Here is a 12,665-nt window from a genome sequence, read left to right on the forward strand (position 1 = left end):
TTGCAAAATAAACATTTTGCACTTTCCTAATTCGAGTGCTGCTTTCTTTTTGCAACTGTTTTTCTTTGTTAATTTAAACAATGAGGGGTGCACAAATAGCTTAATAGACCTCACCCTCATGCTGTACCATATATGGTCCTCTACATCTTATTAAACACCCTTGTTGCTCAGGCTTATAACTCAGTCTTCTGGGCCATAAAGCTTAGTGTGTTCCAGAGACGACATCAACAAAGATTAATTATACCCTCAGAATGCCGAGGGAGCATTCACATTGGATTATCTGCAGGCAATACAAATCATGAGTACCCAGTGGGTTGGAGCCAGCCAATCAGAAGCCTAGTAACATGGCTGATACTCTTGATCTAGCCCACGTTCCAAGCCACCTGATAGTTGGTTCTCCAGCCATCATCTTCCCCACAACTGCTGTCGCTGTCATTTGGTTCCCAATCCCCACTTAACTAATTGCTCCGGTTACGGTTGCCACTGCAGCTCCTGCAACTTCTCTTCTTGATCCGTTTGGCCACCATGGAAAAGTAAGGGGGTCTCCATAGCGAGCCCAGCCTACCTCAACCATGGTGGACATCTGTGCACCGTATTTTCGTTCAATGAATGGAAGGCTGCATGTATCCTGTTCTTTGAATGAAAATACTTTTTTTTTTAACTCCCTGCGTTAAAGCTTTGGTAACCCAGGGTGCTAATGCCGTTATTAACATGTTCCAAGGGCTATATTGGGGGTAACATCCCGGTGCCCTCATTAAACTGCCCCGCTTCGCTCAGGCCTTTAACTCGGCTGCCGGCCAGTTACCCCCATTATAAACCATGAAAAGGGTTAATAACACCATAGCATAGCCTGTATATTGCTTTGAAAGTTACATTCCAATGGTACCAGCTGTGCAGAGAGTAAGCTGATTTATGTAGACATTTATGTATACACCATATATTTGAAAATCAACATGGGTTTTCAAAGATTTACAGACCTCGCCCAGGGCCATTCCAGGAGTAATGGGCTGATGTATTTCGTTAAACACCCTCACTGCACTCGGGCTAGGTTTATAAAGCATAATTGGCACACTGATTCCATTATAGTCCTCCTCTAAACCAATCAAAATATTTGGAATACAGTCTACAATCTCTGGTATATATTCTGTCCCAAACATTCTGACAGCAGCCTGGCAAGCAGCAAATAAACGACTGTCTTCGGCCCAGTAAAAGCAAAGTAGGAATTGTTCAGCTGAATTCCCTAGACTAGAAAACAATGAAATACTAAAAGTGTAAAGTATATTACTGCAAGTTCTATGTTCAACGAAAGCAATGCCCCCTCCCTCTGTCTTTAAATAACTATTATACATTTCAGGGCAAGGGGTGAACAGTTAAAAAAAATATATAGGTTTGCTGGTGGTGTACTAATGAAAGGGACATGGCTCCACAGACTGCTGAAGCGATAATCTCTTTTAAGAGGAGTACCTTCTTCTTCCAAGGTAGAAAAACTATTCTCTTCTTGTGGACTAATTAATTTCAAATTGAGAAATTATTTGGGACCTGCAAAAGCGGGATTGTTTTTCTTTATCAGATCATGAACCATCTTCAAAAGGGACACAATAACTGAGTTAGCAGCAGAATCCAATAATTTAAATTTCTCATGTTGAAGTGTTTGACAGTTTTTAACACTTTTAACTATTTTAGTTGAAAAAAAGTTAAACAAAAACAGACCTGATTTTAAGTAAACTTGAATATTTAACTGCATTAAAAACATCATGTGCTTGTTTTGTTAAAAATGAGCTGCAGGAGCAGTGCCTTTGGAAAAAACGTAGAGAATCCATATTGTTCGTATTTTAGTTAAATCAAACAAGTTCAATGTTTATGTGATATTCTTCATCTAAAACAACCTCCAAATCACGTTGCTATTAACTCTTTAATTGCCTGTTTTGAATGAAATAAGTTAATAACCAAATAATCTTTCATTTTCGGATAAAGCTGTAAATCTTAGGTGTCAGGTTTTGCAAATAAACCACTCAGTCCCCACAAATTCTTAAAAATCCCACTCCATGGTTTACGTATGTAAACTAATAGAAATGCACTCACTTCATGGTGACGGATGCCAAAGTACTGACCAGTGCTTTCTGTAAAATGGTGCATGTCACCATAAGCACAATTCATATTTGGTGCAATGCTGCCATTCAAAGGTCATGCAACTAAACTTCTATTTGCCATTTACTGCAAAAAAGTTTGTTTGCAGTAAATGTCAAATAAAAGCTTTGAGCATCTCCATACTTGCCAGCAAGGTCGAGTACCATGCAAATGGTACTCGCACTTCATAAAATCTCCTTGCCAATGCGAGTGGTCTAGTACATTTTGAGAGTCCTGTCATTGTATACTGTACTGACTGGCTGTTACATGGCATGTGGTTAGGTGAAGTTCCACAGCACTCTGCAAACTGTAATCTTCCTTCAACAGGCAAGACACTACCCCTCTAATTCATATCTGCTTGATCATCCAGAGACCATGTATATGACAGTGGAGTGGAATTAAGAAGATTCTTCAGGAATATTAGACTGAAATATTTCTTTGACGTCTATATTCCAGAACATCAAGGAAAAAGAAACAAACAACATGGATAAGCCAAATGGAGAGAAAAGTCTCACAGGGTTCAAAACAAAATCCAACTTTGACCCCCCCCTCCAGACACCATACCATAGGAATTCACCACGTTTGAAAATATGGTTGCCAAAAAGGTTCTTGCCACTTTCAACAAAGAAAACTATTATTGAGATAACCTCACCAGAGAGGAAAGGGCAGCTTTAAAACTCAGCACAGTTAACAACTTGACAATAAAACCGGAAAACAAAGGTGGAGGGATTGTGATCCAAGACACTTATGATTATGAAGCTGAATGCATACGGTTACTCTCAGACATTGAAGCTTACCGGGATTTAGACATCAACCCCACGAACTGACTAAGAGAAGAAATAAGAGACCTCACTAGACACGCAGAAACTGAGGGATGGATCTGCACTGAGGAGAAGACTTTTCTAAATAAAAGCAACCCCATGACACCAGCATTTTATATACTCCTCAAGGTGCACAAAGATCCAAAGAAACCCCCGGGACGGCCTGTAGTGTCAGCCTGTGACTCACCTTTGGAGCCCCTTTCCTTATATATAGACTTATTTTTAAAACCATTTGTGACCCAAGAGGTTTCATTCATAAAAAATACAACTCAGGCCCTCAACATACTGGAGACCGTAGTGGTGGGACAATCATGCATATAGGTGACTATGGACATGGAAGCCCATTATACTTCCATTCCCCAAATGGAATGCCTGGAAGTATTGCACCACATGTTGGAAAAGAGACAAGATACACACTCTATGCCTACGACTTTCATTTTAAAATGCAGTTGACTGGCTATGACAGAGAATTATTTTCTGTAGTGCTTCAAACAAGTTAAGGGTGTCAGTATGGGAGCTACTTTTTCCCCTGATATATCCAACTTATTTATGGCAGACTATGAAACAAAGTATATCTATGCAGATACAAATCCATATAAACCATGGATCTAAATTTGGAGACGATACATTGACGATGTCGTCTTGGTATGGACAGGTACAGAGGGCAAACTTATGACATTTCATGCATGGCTGAACCAGTGTGATTATAATATCAAATTCACCATGACATGGGACAGTAATTGAATAGATTTCCTGGAACTCCACACTTATAAATCAGGCCCAGTCCTAAAAAACTGAACTGTTCTGAAAAACAACAGATCGCATTAGCCTGCTACATTTTGACAGTTACCACCTGGTAACATTAAAATGTAACCTCCCCTATGGACAATTCCTCTGCATCTGGAGGAACTGCACAGATCAAGAAACATTATCCAAACATGCAGAAGTGTTACAACAACAGCTAATCCATAGATATATCCCAAAGAAACAATAAAATAAACTCAAGCAGTTTGCCTGACACCCATAAAGCAGTTTTACTGACAACCACCTTAAAAGGCCCATTGAAACAACTGGTGTGTGTCACCATGTGCAGCCCTAGCAGTAAGATCTTGAAGAACACTATCAATAAGCATTGGCATCTCATCAAGAACATCAGCACACTCTCAAGGAAACCAGTTTTTTGCGTTAAAAATGAATATGAATTTAAGAGAGCACCTAGTGTATATGTACCAGGAAACCAGACCAAAATCAACAATAGAGAGATTGTGGAGCCTTCCATCAGTCAAAGGACACCACAAATGTGGGAAATGTGTGGCGTGCCAGTTTACGGAAAGGAAACTCACATTTGATCATGATTATGTGCACTGGAATTGAAATACATATACCAACTGTAACAGCAACATTGTATGCCATTGAATGTCCTTGTGAATTGATCTATGTTGGAAAAACCAAAACACCTGTGTAGCAAAGGATTTCTGAGCATTGCTCTTGTATTCGACACTTAGTAGCAGACAAACCCCTGTGGAACACTAGAAAAAACTGCAACACACAGATCAGGAACTTTTCCGGTGCGTCTTACAAACAGTGAGCCCTAATACAAGAGGAGGTGATTGTTAAAAACGATTGAGAGAACTCAAACAAAGATGGATTTATAAACTGGATAGTGTCTGCCATGGTTTTGCTCAAATGATAATCTGTGACTTTGGTGGGATTCTCCTGATTGCCTTTTCTAAAATTCAGTAATTATGAGATGAGGACAGATTATGACTAAAACACTAAATAACTGTTGCACTGATAATGCACTACTGTGATAACAGCAAATATGCCGGGCCCTTTTAACAGTTAGTCACCCCTTTGGGCTTACTGTATGCTAACTGTGAAGTGTTATGAAACAAGATCTATTATTAGTTCAATGAAAGTGAGAAATTGGTATTAGAAAATTGCTTGTGATTGCACTACGTATATACTGTGCATGGTATTTAAACAAAATATATAGTTGTCACAAAAGGAGTTCTCAATGCACAAGAACTAAGTGAAGCAAATGTTGACAGTTCACTCATACAGTAAATTAAAACAAGGGTAAGAGATGGCAATTAATCTCACGTCCTCTCACTCTCCAATAAGTGTGTCACGTTCTGTTAGACACACAGGGCCTCATTATACGGATGGCGGAGAACCATGGCGCTATTAGCGCCATGGTTCATGCCGTGAATTACCGCCCCATTCCAAGGTTGGCGGGGCGGTAATTCCCCCTTCCACCATTGCCCTTCCCCATTCCCATTTTTTCCCCATAGGGCTCAATGGGAATGGGGAAGGCGCTAATTACGGTACCGTAAATTGCGGTACCCTAATTAGCTCCCTGGGTCCCTTTACGGGTTGGTTTTTAACGCCTGCAAAAAGCAGGCATTAAATCCCCCAACCCGCAAAGGGACCTCGTAGTAAGGCGGTAAGGATTTACCGGTACCGGTATTTTACCGGTACCGGTAAATCCTTATCGCCATCTGTGTAATGAGGCCCACAGTCATGTTTCTGTTAGACAGGCACGCAATGCCCTTTTTTCAGTAGGCACTTCACACATTGTAGAACTGGAACACATTTTTCTAGTGAGACTCTGATGGAGGAGTGACCACGCCCCTATTCATTAGGCCGAGGCAACTCGTCACTCACCCACCATTAATATTAACATTAATATTTCAATTGGGTTATTGCTGATTACACTAGCACAAATATTCTTAAACATCGGTCCCCCTTTCTCTGGAGAGGCTCTCGTTGACGAGTGACCATGCCCTCTTTTCATTAGGCCTCAGCAACTTGTCACTCACCCACCATTAATATTAACATTAATATTGTAAGCGGAGTATTGCTGACTACACCAGCACAAACATTCTGAAACTTCGGTCCCTTGAGGTTTTCTACATTACAGGTCCTTTCTAAGATGGCGACCTAATAACCATAGGTCAAGCAACGCATTGTCGCAGTTGTGGTTGTCACAGCAATGGACGCAACAATATATCACTATGTGATTTTTTTTTCTTTTTTTCTTTTCTTCGAGCTCCGCCCATGTAAGAAATCATTATTTTGACTACAGACAGCTTAAGCCCCACATCCGCAGGCTAGCCTGCTTCTGGTGCTACATTTGACATGGTGCATAAGAGAAACCATACAACCACAAGTGGTTTGATCTGTGGCCTTCCACCCCATTTAGGTGTTCTGCACGGATCAACAGGCACCTGTGATGACCCTCCGTTGTCCAAATGGCCGTTGGGTGCAAAACTCTCCATTAATAGGGTAAGTGTGGTCGACTCACAATGGCTTAATTCTTGTCTACCTGAGTCTTCGGACAGGTAAAATGTCACTAATGTACACAGTATAGATGACCTTAGCAGTTATAGCTTCTCCTTATTCCTGTATCTTCTACTGGTTGAAAACCGAATACATTAGAGTTTAGACACACATACACCTTTGTTGAGTTGCGTCATCGCCAACTGCCATGCAGTGACATTTAACGTCACATGCTACGACAGTAGAGCACGATAGGTTTTCCCCTCCTGCAGACAACACTTAAGCTACATATAGTGCTTTTTCGTATACATGTTTATCCCGGACAAAGAACACTCAATATTGCACATTTGTTTTGTCATAAATCTATACCACAGGAAAGTTTGTGAAGAACCCGGACCACAGTTTCTGGTCCTGTTGAAGGCCGCTGTAATTAAGCTATCTAAATTGCAATGGGCCAAAACACTATTGTGTCGACTATTTATGAATATTTGTGTCCGCCACACCGACCGGGCACCAAATATTTGAAGTTTAATTCAATATTGTTTAAAAATACCTCCCTTGAAATGTAAGGGTCTATACATTGTTAACCATTAGACCATTGAAAGGTGTACCAAAAGCTTTTTCAAGTTGTTTTGTAGGTTTTTGTTGAGAAATGTGTCGGGTTCATATACTTATGTTATCCTGTATCTAATACTTATTAATTTTCTTGTATTGATACACAATATGAGAGTTTTGCTATAAACACTACCAAATTGTCAGTGTGTTCTGTTGTAAAACCGGGGTTGCCTGATCAATTGTCTGTATACAGTGGAGTGGGCTATACATCCCAGTAACATAACATGATATAGAATCCTCCAATTAGGAATCCAGGCAGGAGAGAGAAGAGGGCAAGAAATCTGAGGGGAGGGGATAGATGTTATGAAATCCAGCTTTTGAGTTTGGAGAACAATGAATCCTGGAGGGAAATGACTGGAGTAAGAAATCCTAGAAAGAGAGGGATTTAGAGGAGCATGGAATTCCATACTGAAGAAAAGTCAAGGGAAGGAGCTGTAAATCCTAAAGGAAGAGGAGGGGATAGAGCGAATCATTAATGGAGAGGGATTTAAGGGACAAGGAAGTGCTGGAGCAAATGGGAGATGAGAAGGACATCCCAGCATGAGTCGGTGGGTTATAGATATTTAATAGTAGGGATAATGTAGTCTATCCATGAGAACCCTAAAAGGGAGAAATCATAGGTGGGACAAGAAGGGAGATATGTAGGGATAGTTTGGAGAGGAAGGAGGAAACACACATCAGTGATGTTCCTTGGACATCCAACTCATGTAGCCTGTCAAGTATGATATAATGCTACACGGTGTCAAGACCAGCCTAGAGGTCAAGTAACACCAGGGCTGCAACGTTTATGGGGTCATCCTGGTATTTGCATAATCCCACATGGAGATCAGGGCTGAAAGAATAATATTGAAGATCCTAGTGCCCATGTTCTTAAAGATTCCACCCATGACAATAATCGTTACTCCTTTCATAAGATCTCAGAACAAAAGGTTTTGGCAACTATTGCCAAAATGAAACCCACGTCCTGCAAAGGCAACATTTTTCCTGCAACTTTTTTTAATGACTTTGTGCCAATATTTAACCCTTGGATTACAAAGTTCATTAACCGTTCTTTTTGAGAGTCCTATGTGCCGGAAGTCATTAAAGAAGCTTGGATCACACTCATATTAAAAAAGAGAGTCTTGACCCGTTGGTTCCAAATAATTATCGACCAATAACAAATGTACCCTTCATACTGAAAATAGTCGACAAGGTGGCATACTCCCAGTACCAGGCCTTTGTAGAAACACAAAATATTCTGGCAAATGAACAATCAGGTTTCCGGGCAAACCACAGAACTGAAACGGCTCTTGTAGATCTGAAAACCAACATTTCTGAAATTATAGCGGTTGAAAGCATGGCTTTATTGCTTCTTTTAGATTTGATCATGTGCATTTGATTTGGTTGACCAAGGCATGCGAGCAGACAGACTAGAACATGTAGGGAAATGCTCTCATATGGCGATTTTCTGACTCAAATCCTTCCTGGGTCCAAGATGGCATGTCAAGCCAGTGGAGAAGCTCAGCCACAGAAGACATCTTTAATATGTGGTGTCCCCCAGGGATCTTGTTTATCCTCCTCTTATTCAACATATATGTTAAATGTGCGATCTTCTACAATCCCTAGGAATGAAATTTGCTTGCTATTCAGAGGACACCCATATAGTATTTAAGCTATCTGGGGTCTACAATGAGGATGTTGAAAAAGTAAATAACGTCTTAAAGGAAATCCAAAAATGGATGGCCCTAAACTCCTTGGCACTAAATGACTTGAAGACAGAGTTACTCATCCTTGGCAACCCCACAAATAAAAATATCTTGACTCACAATATAAAAGTTTCATGATAAATGGGATTTCTCTCCCTAAGTCCAATTCAGTTAAGACTTTGGGGGTCTATTTCAATACACATCTCACGTTTCAAAAGCATGTTTCCCACCTGAAATCCTTGTGTTCATATCATGTACACCTACTATGGCAAATCCGCCCCTATCTACCTGACCCTAATAGGGCCCTGATTGCAGCAGCCATAGTTAAAACAGAGCTGGACTACTGCAATAGCCTTCTCTTGTGGACTTCTAAAGGCAATATCAGGAAACTTCAGGTCTTACAAAATGGAGCAGTGCAGGCGTTCTGTGGTCTTGACCGCCGTGCTCACATCTCAGACTATCGCAGAAAATTACACTGGCTTCCAGTTGAACAACGCATCCAATTTAAAGTTGCTGTTATGGTGTATAAATGCCTGAAGAGCGAAGAACGGAGCTATCTTTCCTCCAGAATAAAAAGATCTCCCGTTCTTTGAACACTTTGTTCAAAGAACATGATGCTACAGGAATAACAATGTGTTGTCTTGAAAAAAGCTGGGTGGAGCGAGTTTCAATCCTGGGCCCCATCTCTCTGGAACTTACTCCCACTGGACATAAAGGGCAGCGTCTCCACGCAGTATTTCAGAAAACTCTTAAAAACCTTTCTTTTCGAATATAAATTGAACAGATATGATTATCTGAATGTAAGCTTGGATGGACCTTTTGGTCCAGTACAGTAGCCTGTGCAGCACTTTGTGTTTTACGTCTTATTCCTGTCTGTCTGTGAGCGCCCTGAGGCCGTCGGGCGAGTTGGCAATTTACAAAACATTTTTTAGTTAGTTAGATTCTGTATCTCTACCCTAATGAAAGCCAACTTTAGCAAGATCAAGAAAGTTGTTCCCTTCAAGGGCTTCCAAGAGTTTGGTGATGAATTGACCATTGGCTTTCTATGTGAAATTAATTAAAGTTTGCAAGTTAAAATGCATATGTTGTCAAATGACAGAATTGTGATCCATTACATCTACAAGTACAAAAAAAGAAAATGTAAAATGTAATGATTTAAAAGATTCAGAAAAAAGCTATAATGCAATTGATTGTTTAAACAACTAATGGTTCCCCCAATCCCATTTTCATTCGAAAATTTTGAAAATAAATGTACATATAGTATAATTGTTCAAATTTCGGCTGTACAAAAATTGTGCACATCCCAAAATGACGAATAATTATACCATACTATCTAGAATCCTATTATAGCGGACAATGGGATATGTGGTGGTGGGGGTGCCCCCACTTTCATTAAATGGAAAGCAGGTGGGGGAAAATAAATATTTTCGTTTTTTTTTAAAAAGGACCCTGCACCGCCAGTTCACATCCACTTAAGTAAAGAGAGACGGGGGAGTCAGCGGCACACAAAGAAGTCTGTCACCAAAATGAAAGTAGTGTGGGGGGTGTAGCGGATAAGGAGATGTGGGGAAACCTAATCTGTGTGATTAAACTGCTGCATGATTTTCGAATTTGACATTTTCAAAATCATAATTTCGCGCTGCATTGTAATCACGTAGAACCTGCTGAACACCTATCTGACTATTTTAGGACAGCATTTTCTTCAACAGTGGATAAGTCTCCACTTAGCTCATCCCTACCCAGCAATACTGTTCCTAGCTGCCAAATCACTTTTCCTACTTCAGTGAGTACCTGGAATGCTATTTTAAAAGTATAATTTTTTGCTTCTTTTGCTTTTTAAAATTGTAGATTTTTTTATATTCAAAAATTTTCACTGAACATGTTGAGCATATTTTGTTTTTCATTCTATATTTTGAGTAGTGGCTAAACATTGGATATTGCTCTTTATGTATTAGTGACCAAACGAACTAGGGATTGTTCCTTAAGAAGATCTTTAAGATATCTGATTTTGAATTGAGGCTGAAGTGTCCCAGACTCAAAGACGAAATTCAGAATGGATGAAGCCAGAGTAGCAGCCAGGGTAGACAAACAAATTTCTCTCAAATTTCCCGGTGGTAAATGATGTGAAGTGGAGGTAGTCTTCCAGATTGGGGGACACCGATTTATTGTACTCGTAACCAAATCGTGGGGAAAGACCTTCAAGTTTGGGTAGTCCTGGTCGGGGGATTGAAGGAGGTGGTAGTCAGTTAACGGTAGGGTATGGCACTTGTGGCTTCGATAAGGGAGTTATGTACAATGAGGGAACAGGTGCTGTAAAGAGTGTGTAAGGGGAATATAATATTTCCACATTGTGGAGTGTCACTAAATTCTGATATCGGATTCCAAATTGCTTTGTAATGGGTGGGACCAGAGGTCTGTTGGAATAACGCTGTTTTCAATCAGTGTATATGTGTAAGGGATGTGGTCCCAGCTGTGGTCCACGACTTGTGCTTCAAATCTTCACCAATCCTATGTACTTCTTCTCAAAGTTTAGGGATTCTCGCGAGTGATAGACATTGCTAATGTACATGTGCAGTGTGAATTAGCACTGATAGATGAAGGAGTCATCTGGAAGGGTAGAAGGATTTGTCAACTCAAGTGGTGCTGCCAGATCAGTGATCTTGGTTAGATTCTATCAGCCAGTGAGAACAGAATGGAGAGGGGGATGATGATGATGTGAGGTTAAGGACGCATGGAAGGGAGGCATAGTGCATCGGCACATCGTCATGTGCAGGTTCTCACAGTTCCCTATAAGAGAGAGGCTCCAGTCAGAGAGAGCAGAGGTTACTTGACACGTAGTGACTATGCATCATGTCTCCATCTCTCTTGCTAAGTTGCCTTTACCAACATATTCTAGTGTCGAATGTCTCTCTAAGAACTAGTCTGCAGTAGTCCATCCCTAGAAAAGTCTGTTTTCAGCCTGCAAGAGCACATGAATTTGATGATGTTTTTGGCTGGCAATCTGGGACTGATAAAGAGGAAAGGTTAAATCAGAAAGTTGGTATCAATGCACCATGGGGAGATAAGGCAGAGAGGAGCTCTGGAGGAAAGGAGCAAAACAATTAGAGGGGGTTAAAAAGGCTGGTAAGGCAGCATGTGAATGGGGAGGATGGCTAATGGGAGTGGAAACATAAGGCGGGTTGCAAGGAGATGGGGTGATGTGTCTGTGTGTATGTGTCGAAGGTGGGGCTGATGAGGGCATTTGTGCATGGCTAACGGGAAGGACAGAAAGGGGAATGGAAGAGTGTTGTGGGAGGACAAAATATGATCCAGTGTAATATTGTGTCAGGAGATCGAGGAAGCAGAGGAGATCCATGGTCAGTGTTTCATTGAGGAGAAGATACATTCGAAACTGACCAGGTTTGTGGCAGTGGGGAGAGAGACTGGGGGGAACACTCAGTGGCAGGCTGCTCATTATACGAGGATGCAAGAGGGAGGAAATGTGACTGAAAAGCCTCGTTACTGCAGTGGCCAAGTTGCCGACTCCAAGATCATGTTCCTTCAAGATGGGGCAGGCCATGGAAGGGAAAAGGGGGGAGACACCCCCCCCTCCTGATGGGAAGGTGAAAGGGACAGTCTAAAATGGCCAATCTATTTGAAGGAAAGGCGTATTAGCCTTTAGCAGGTGAGAAGAGGAAAGAGGTGAAGGCTTGAATGTGTTGGGGAGAGAATGAAGTGTACACTGTTGAATGGATAGTGTATGAGAGTTACTGGGAGCAGGAGGGTATATGTCAGGCTGGGGGGTGTCAGTAAGGTTAGCTGTTCAGCAGGATCATGGTGTTAAGAAAGCCAGGAGGGGAGGTCAGTTTGAAATAAGAGGGTAAGTGTAGTTGTTGGTGGGAAATGGTTGGCAGTAGGAATAAAGACAGCAGATCGAGTGGGTCAGTGAATGGTGGAGAGGAGAGGAGGGTGTAAGGAGAGCTTCTGATGGGGATGTGGGCGTGGTAGGAACAATGAAGTCGAGGAAAGCTGGGGATTAAAATGAGAGGGAGATGAAGAGGGGTGAGGTGGGAATAGAAAATAGATCAATGTTTGCTAAAGAAGCTTGGTGGAGAAGATTTAGCAGGCAGAAGTATGGTTGTCTTGCAGCTATGAG

The 12,665-nt window shown here is 41.2% G+C and overlaps 1 pseudogene; it reads right to left on the reverse strand.

Annotated features, from left to right (window-relative positions):
- LOC138452628 (leucine-rich repeat-containing protein 4B pseudogene) overlaps positions 1-12,665 on the reverse strand; it is an 889,435-nt pseudogene that overhangs the window by 762,750 nt on the left and 114,020 nt on the right.

This window comes from Ambystoma mexicanum, chromosome 1p (genome assembly GCF_040938575.1).
Source record: "Ambystoma mexicanum isolate Mex_15411 chromosome 1p, UKY_AmexF1_1, whole genome shotgun sequence".
Lineage (NCBI taxonomy): Eukaryota > Metazoa > Chordata > Amphibia > Caudata > Ambystomatidae > Ambystoma > Ambystoma mexicanum.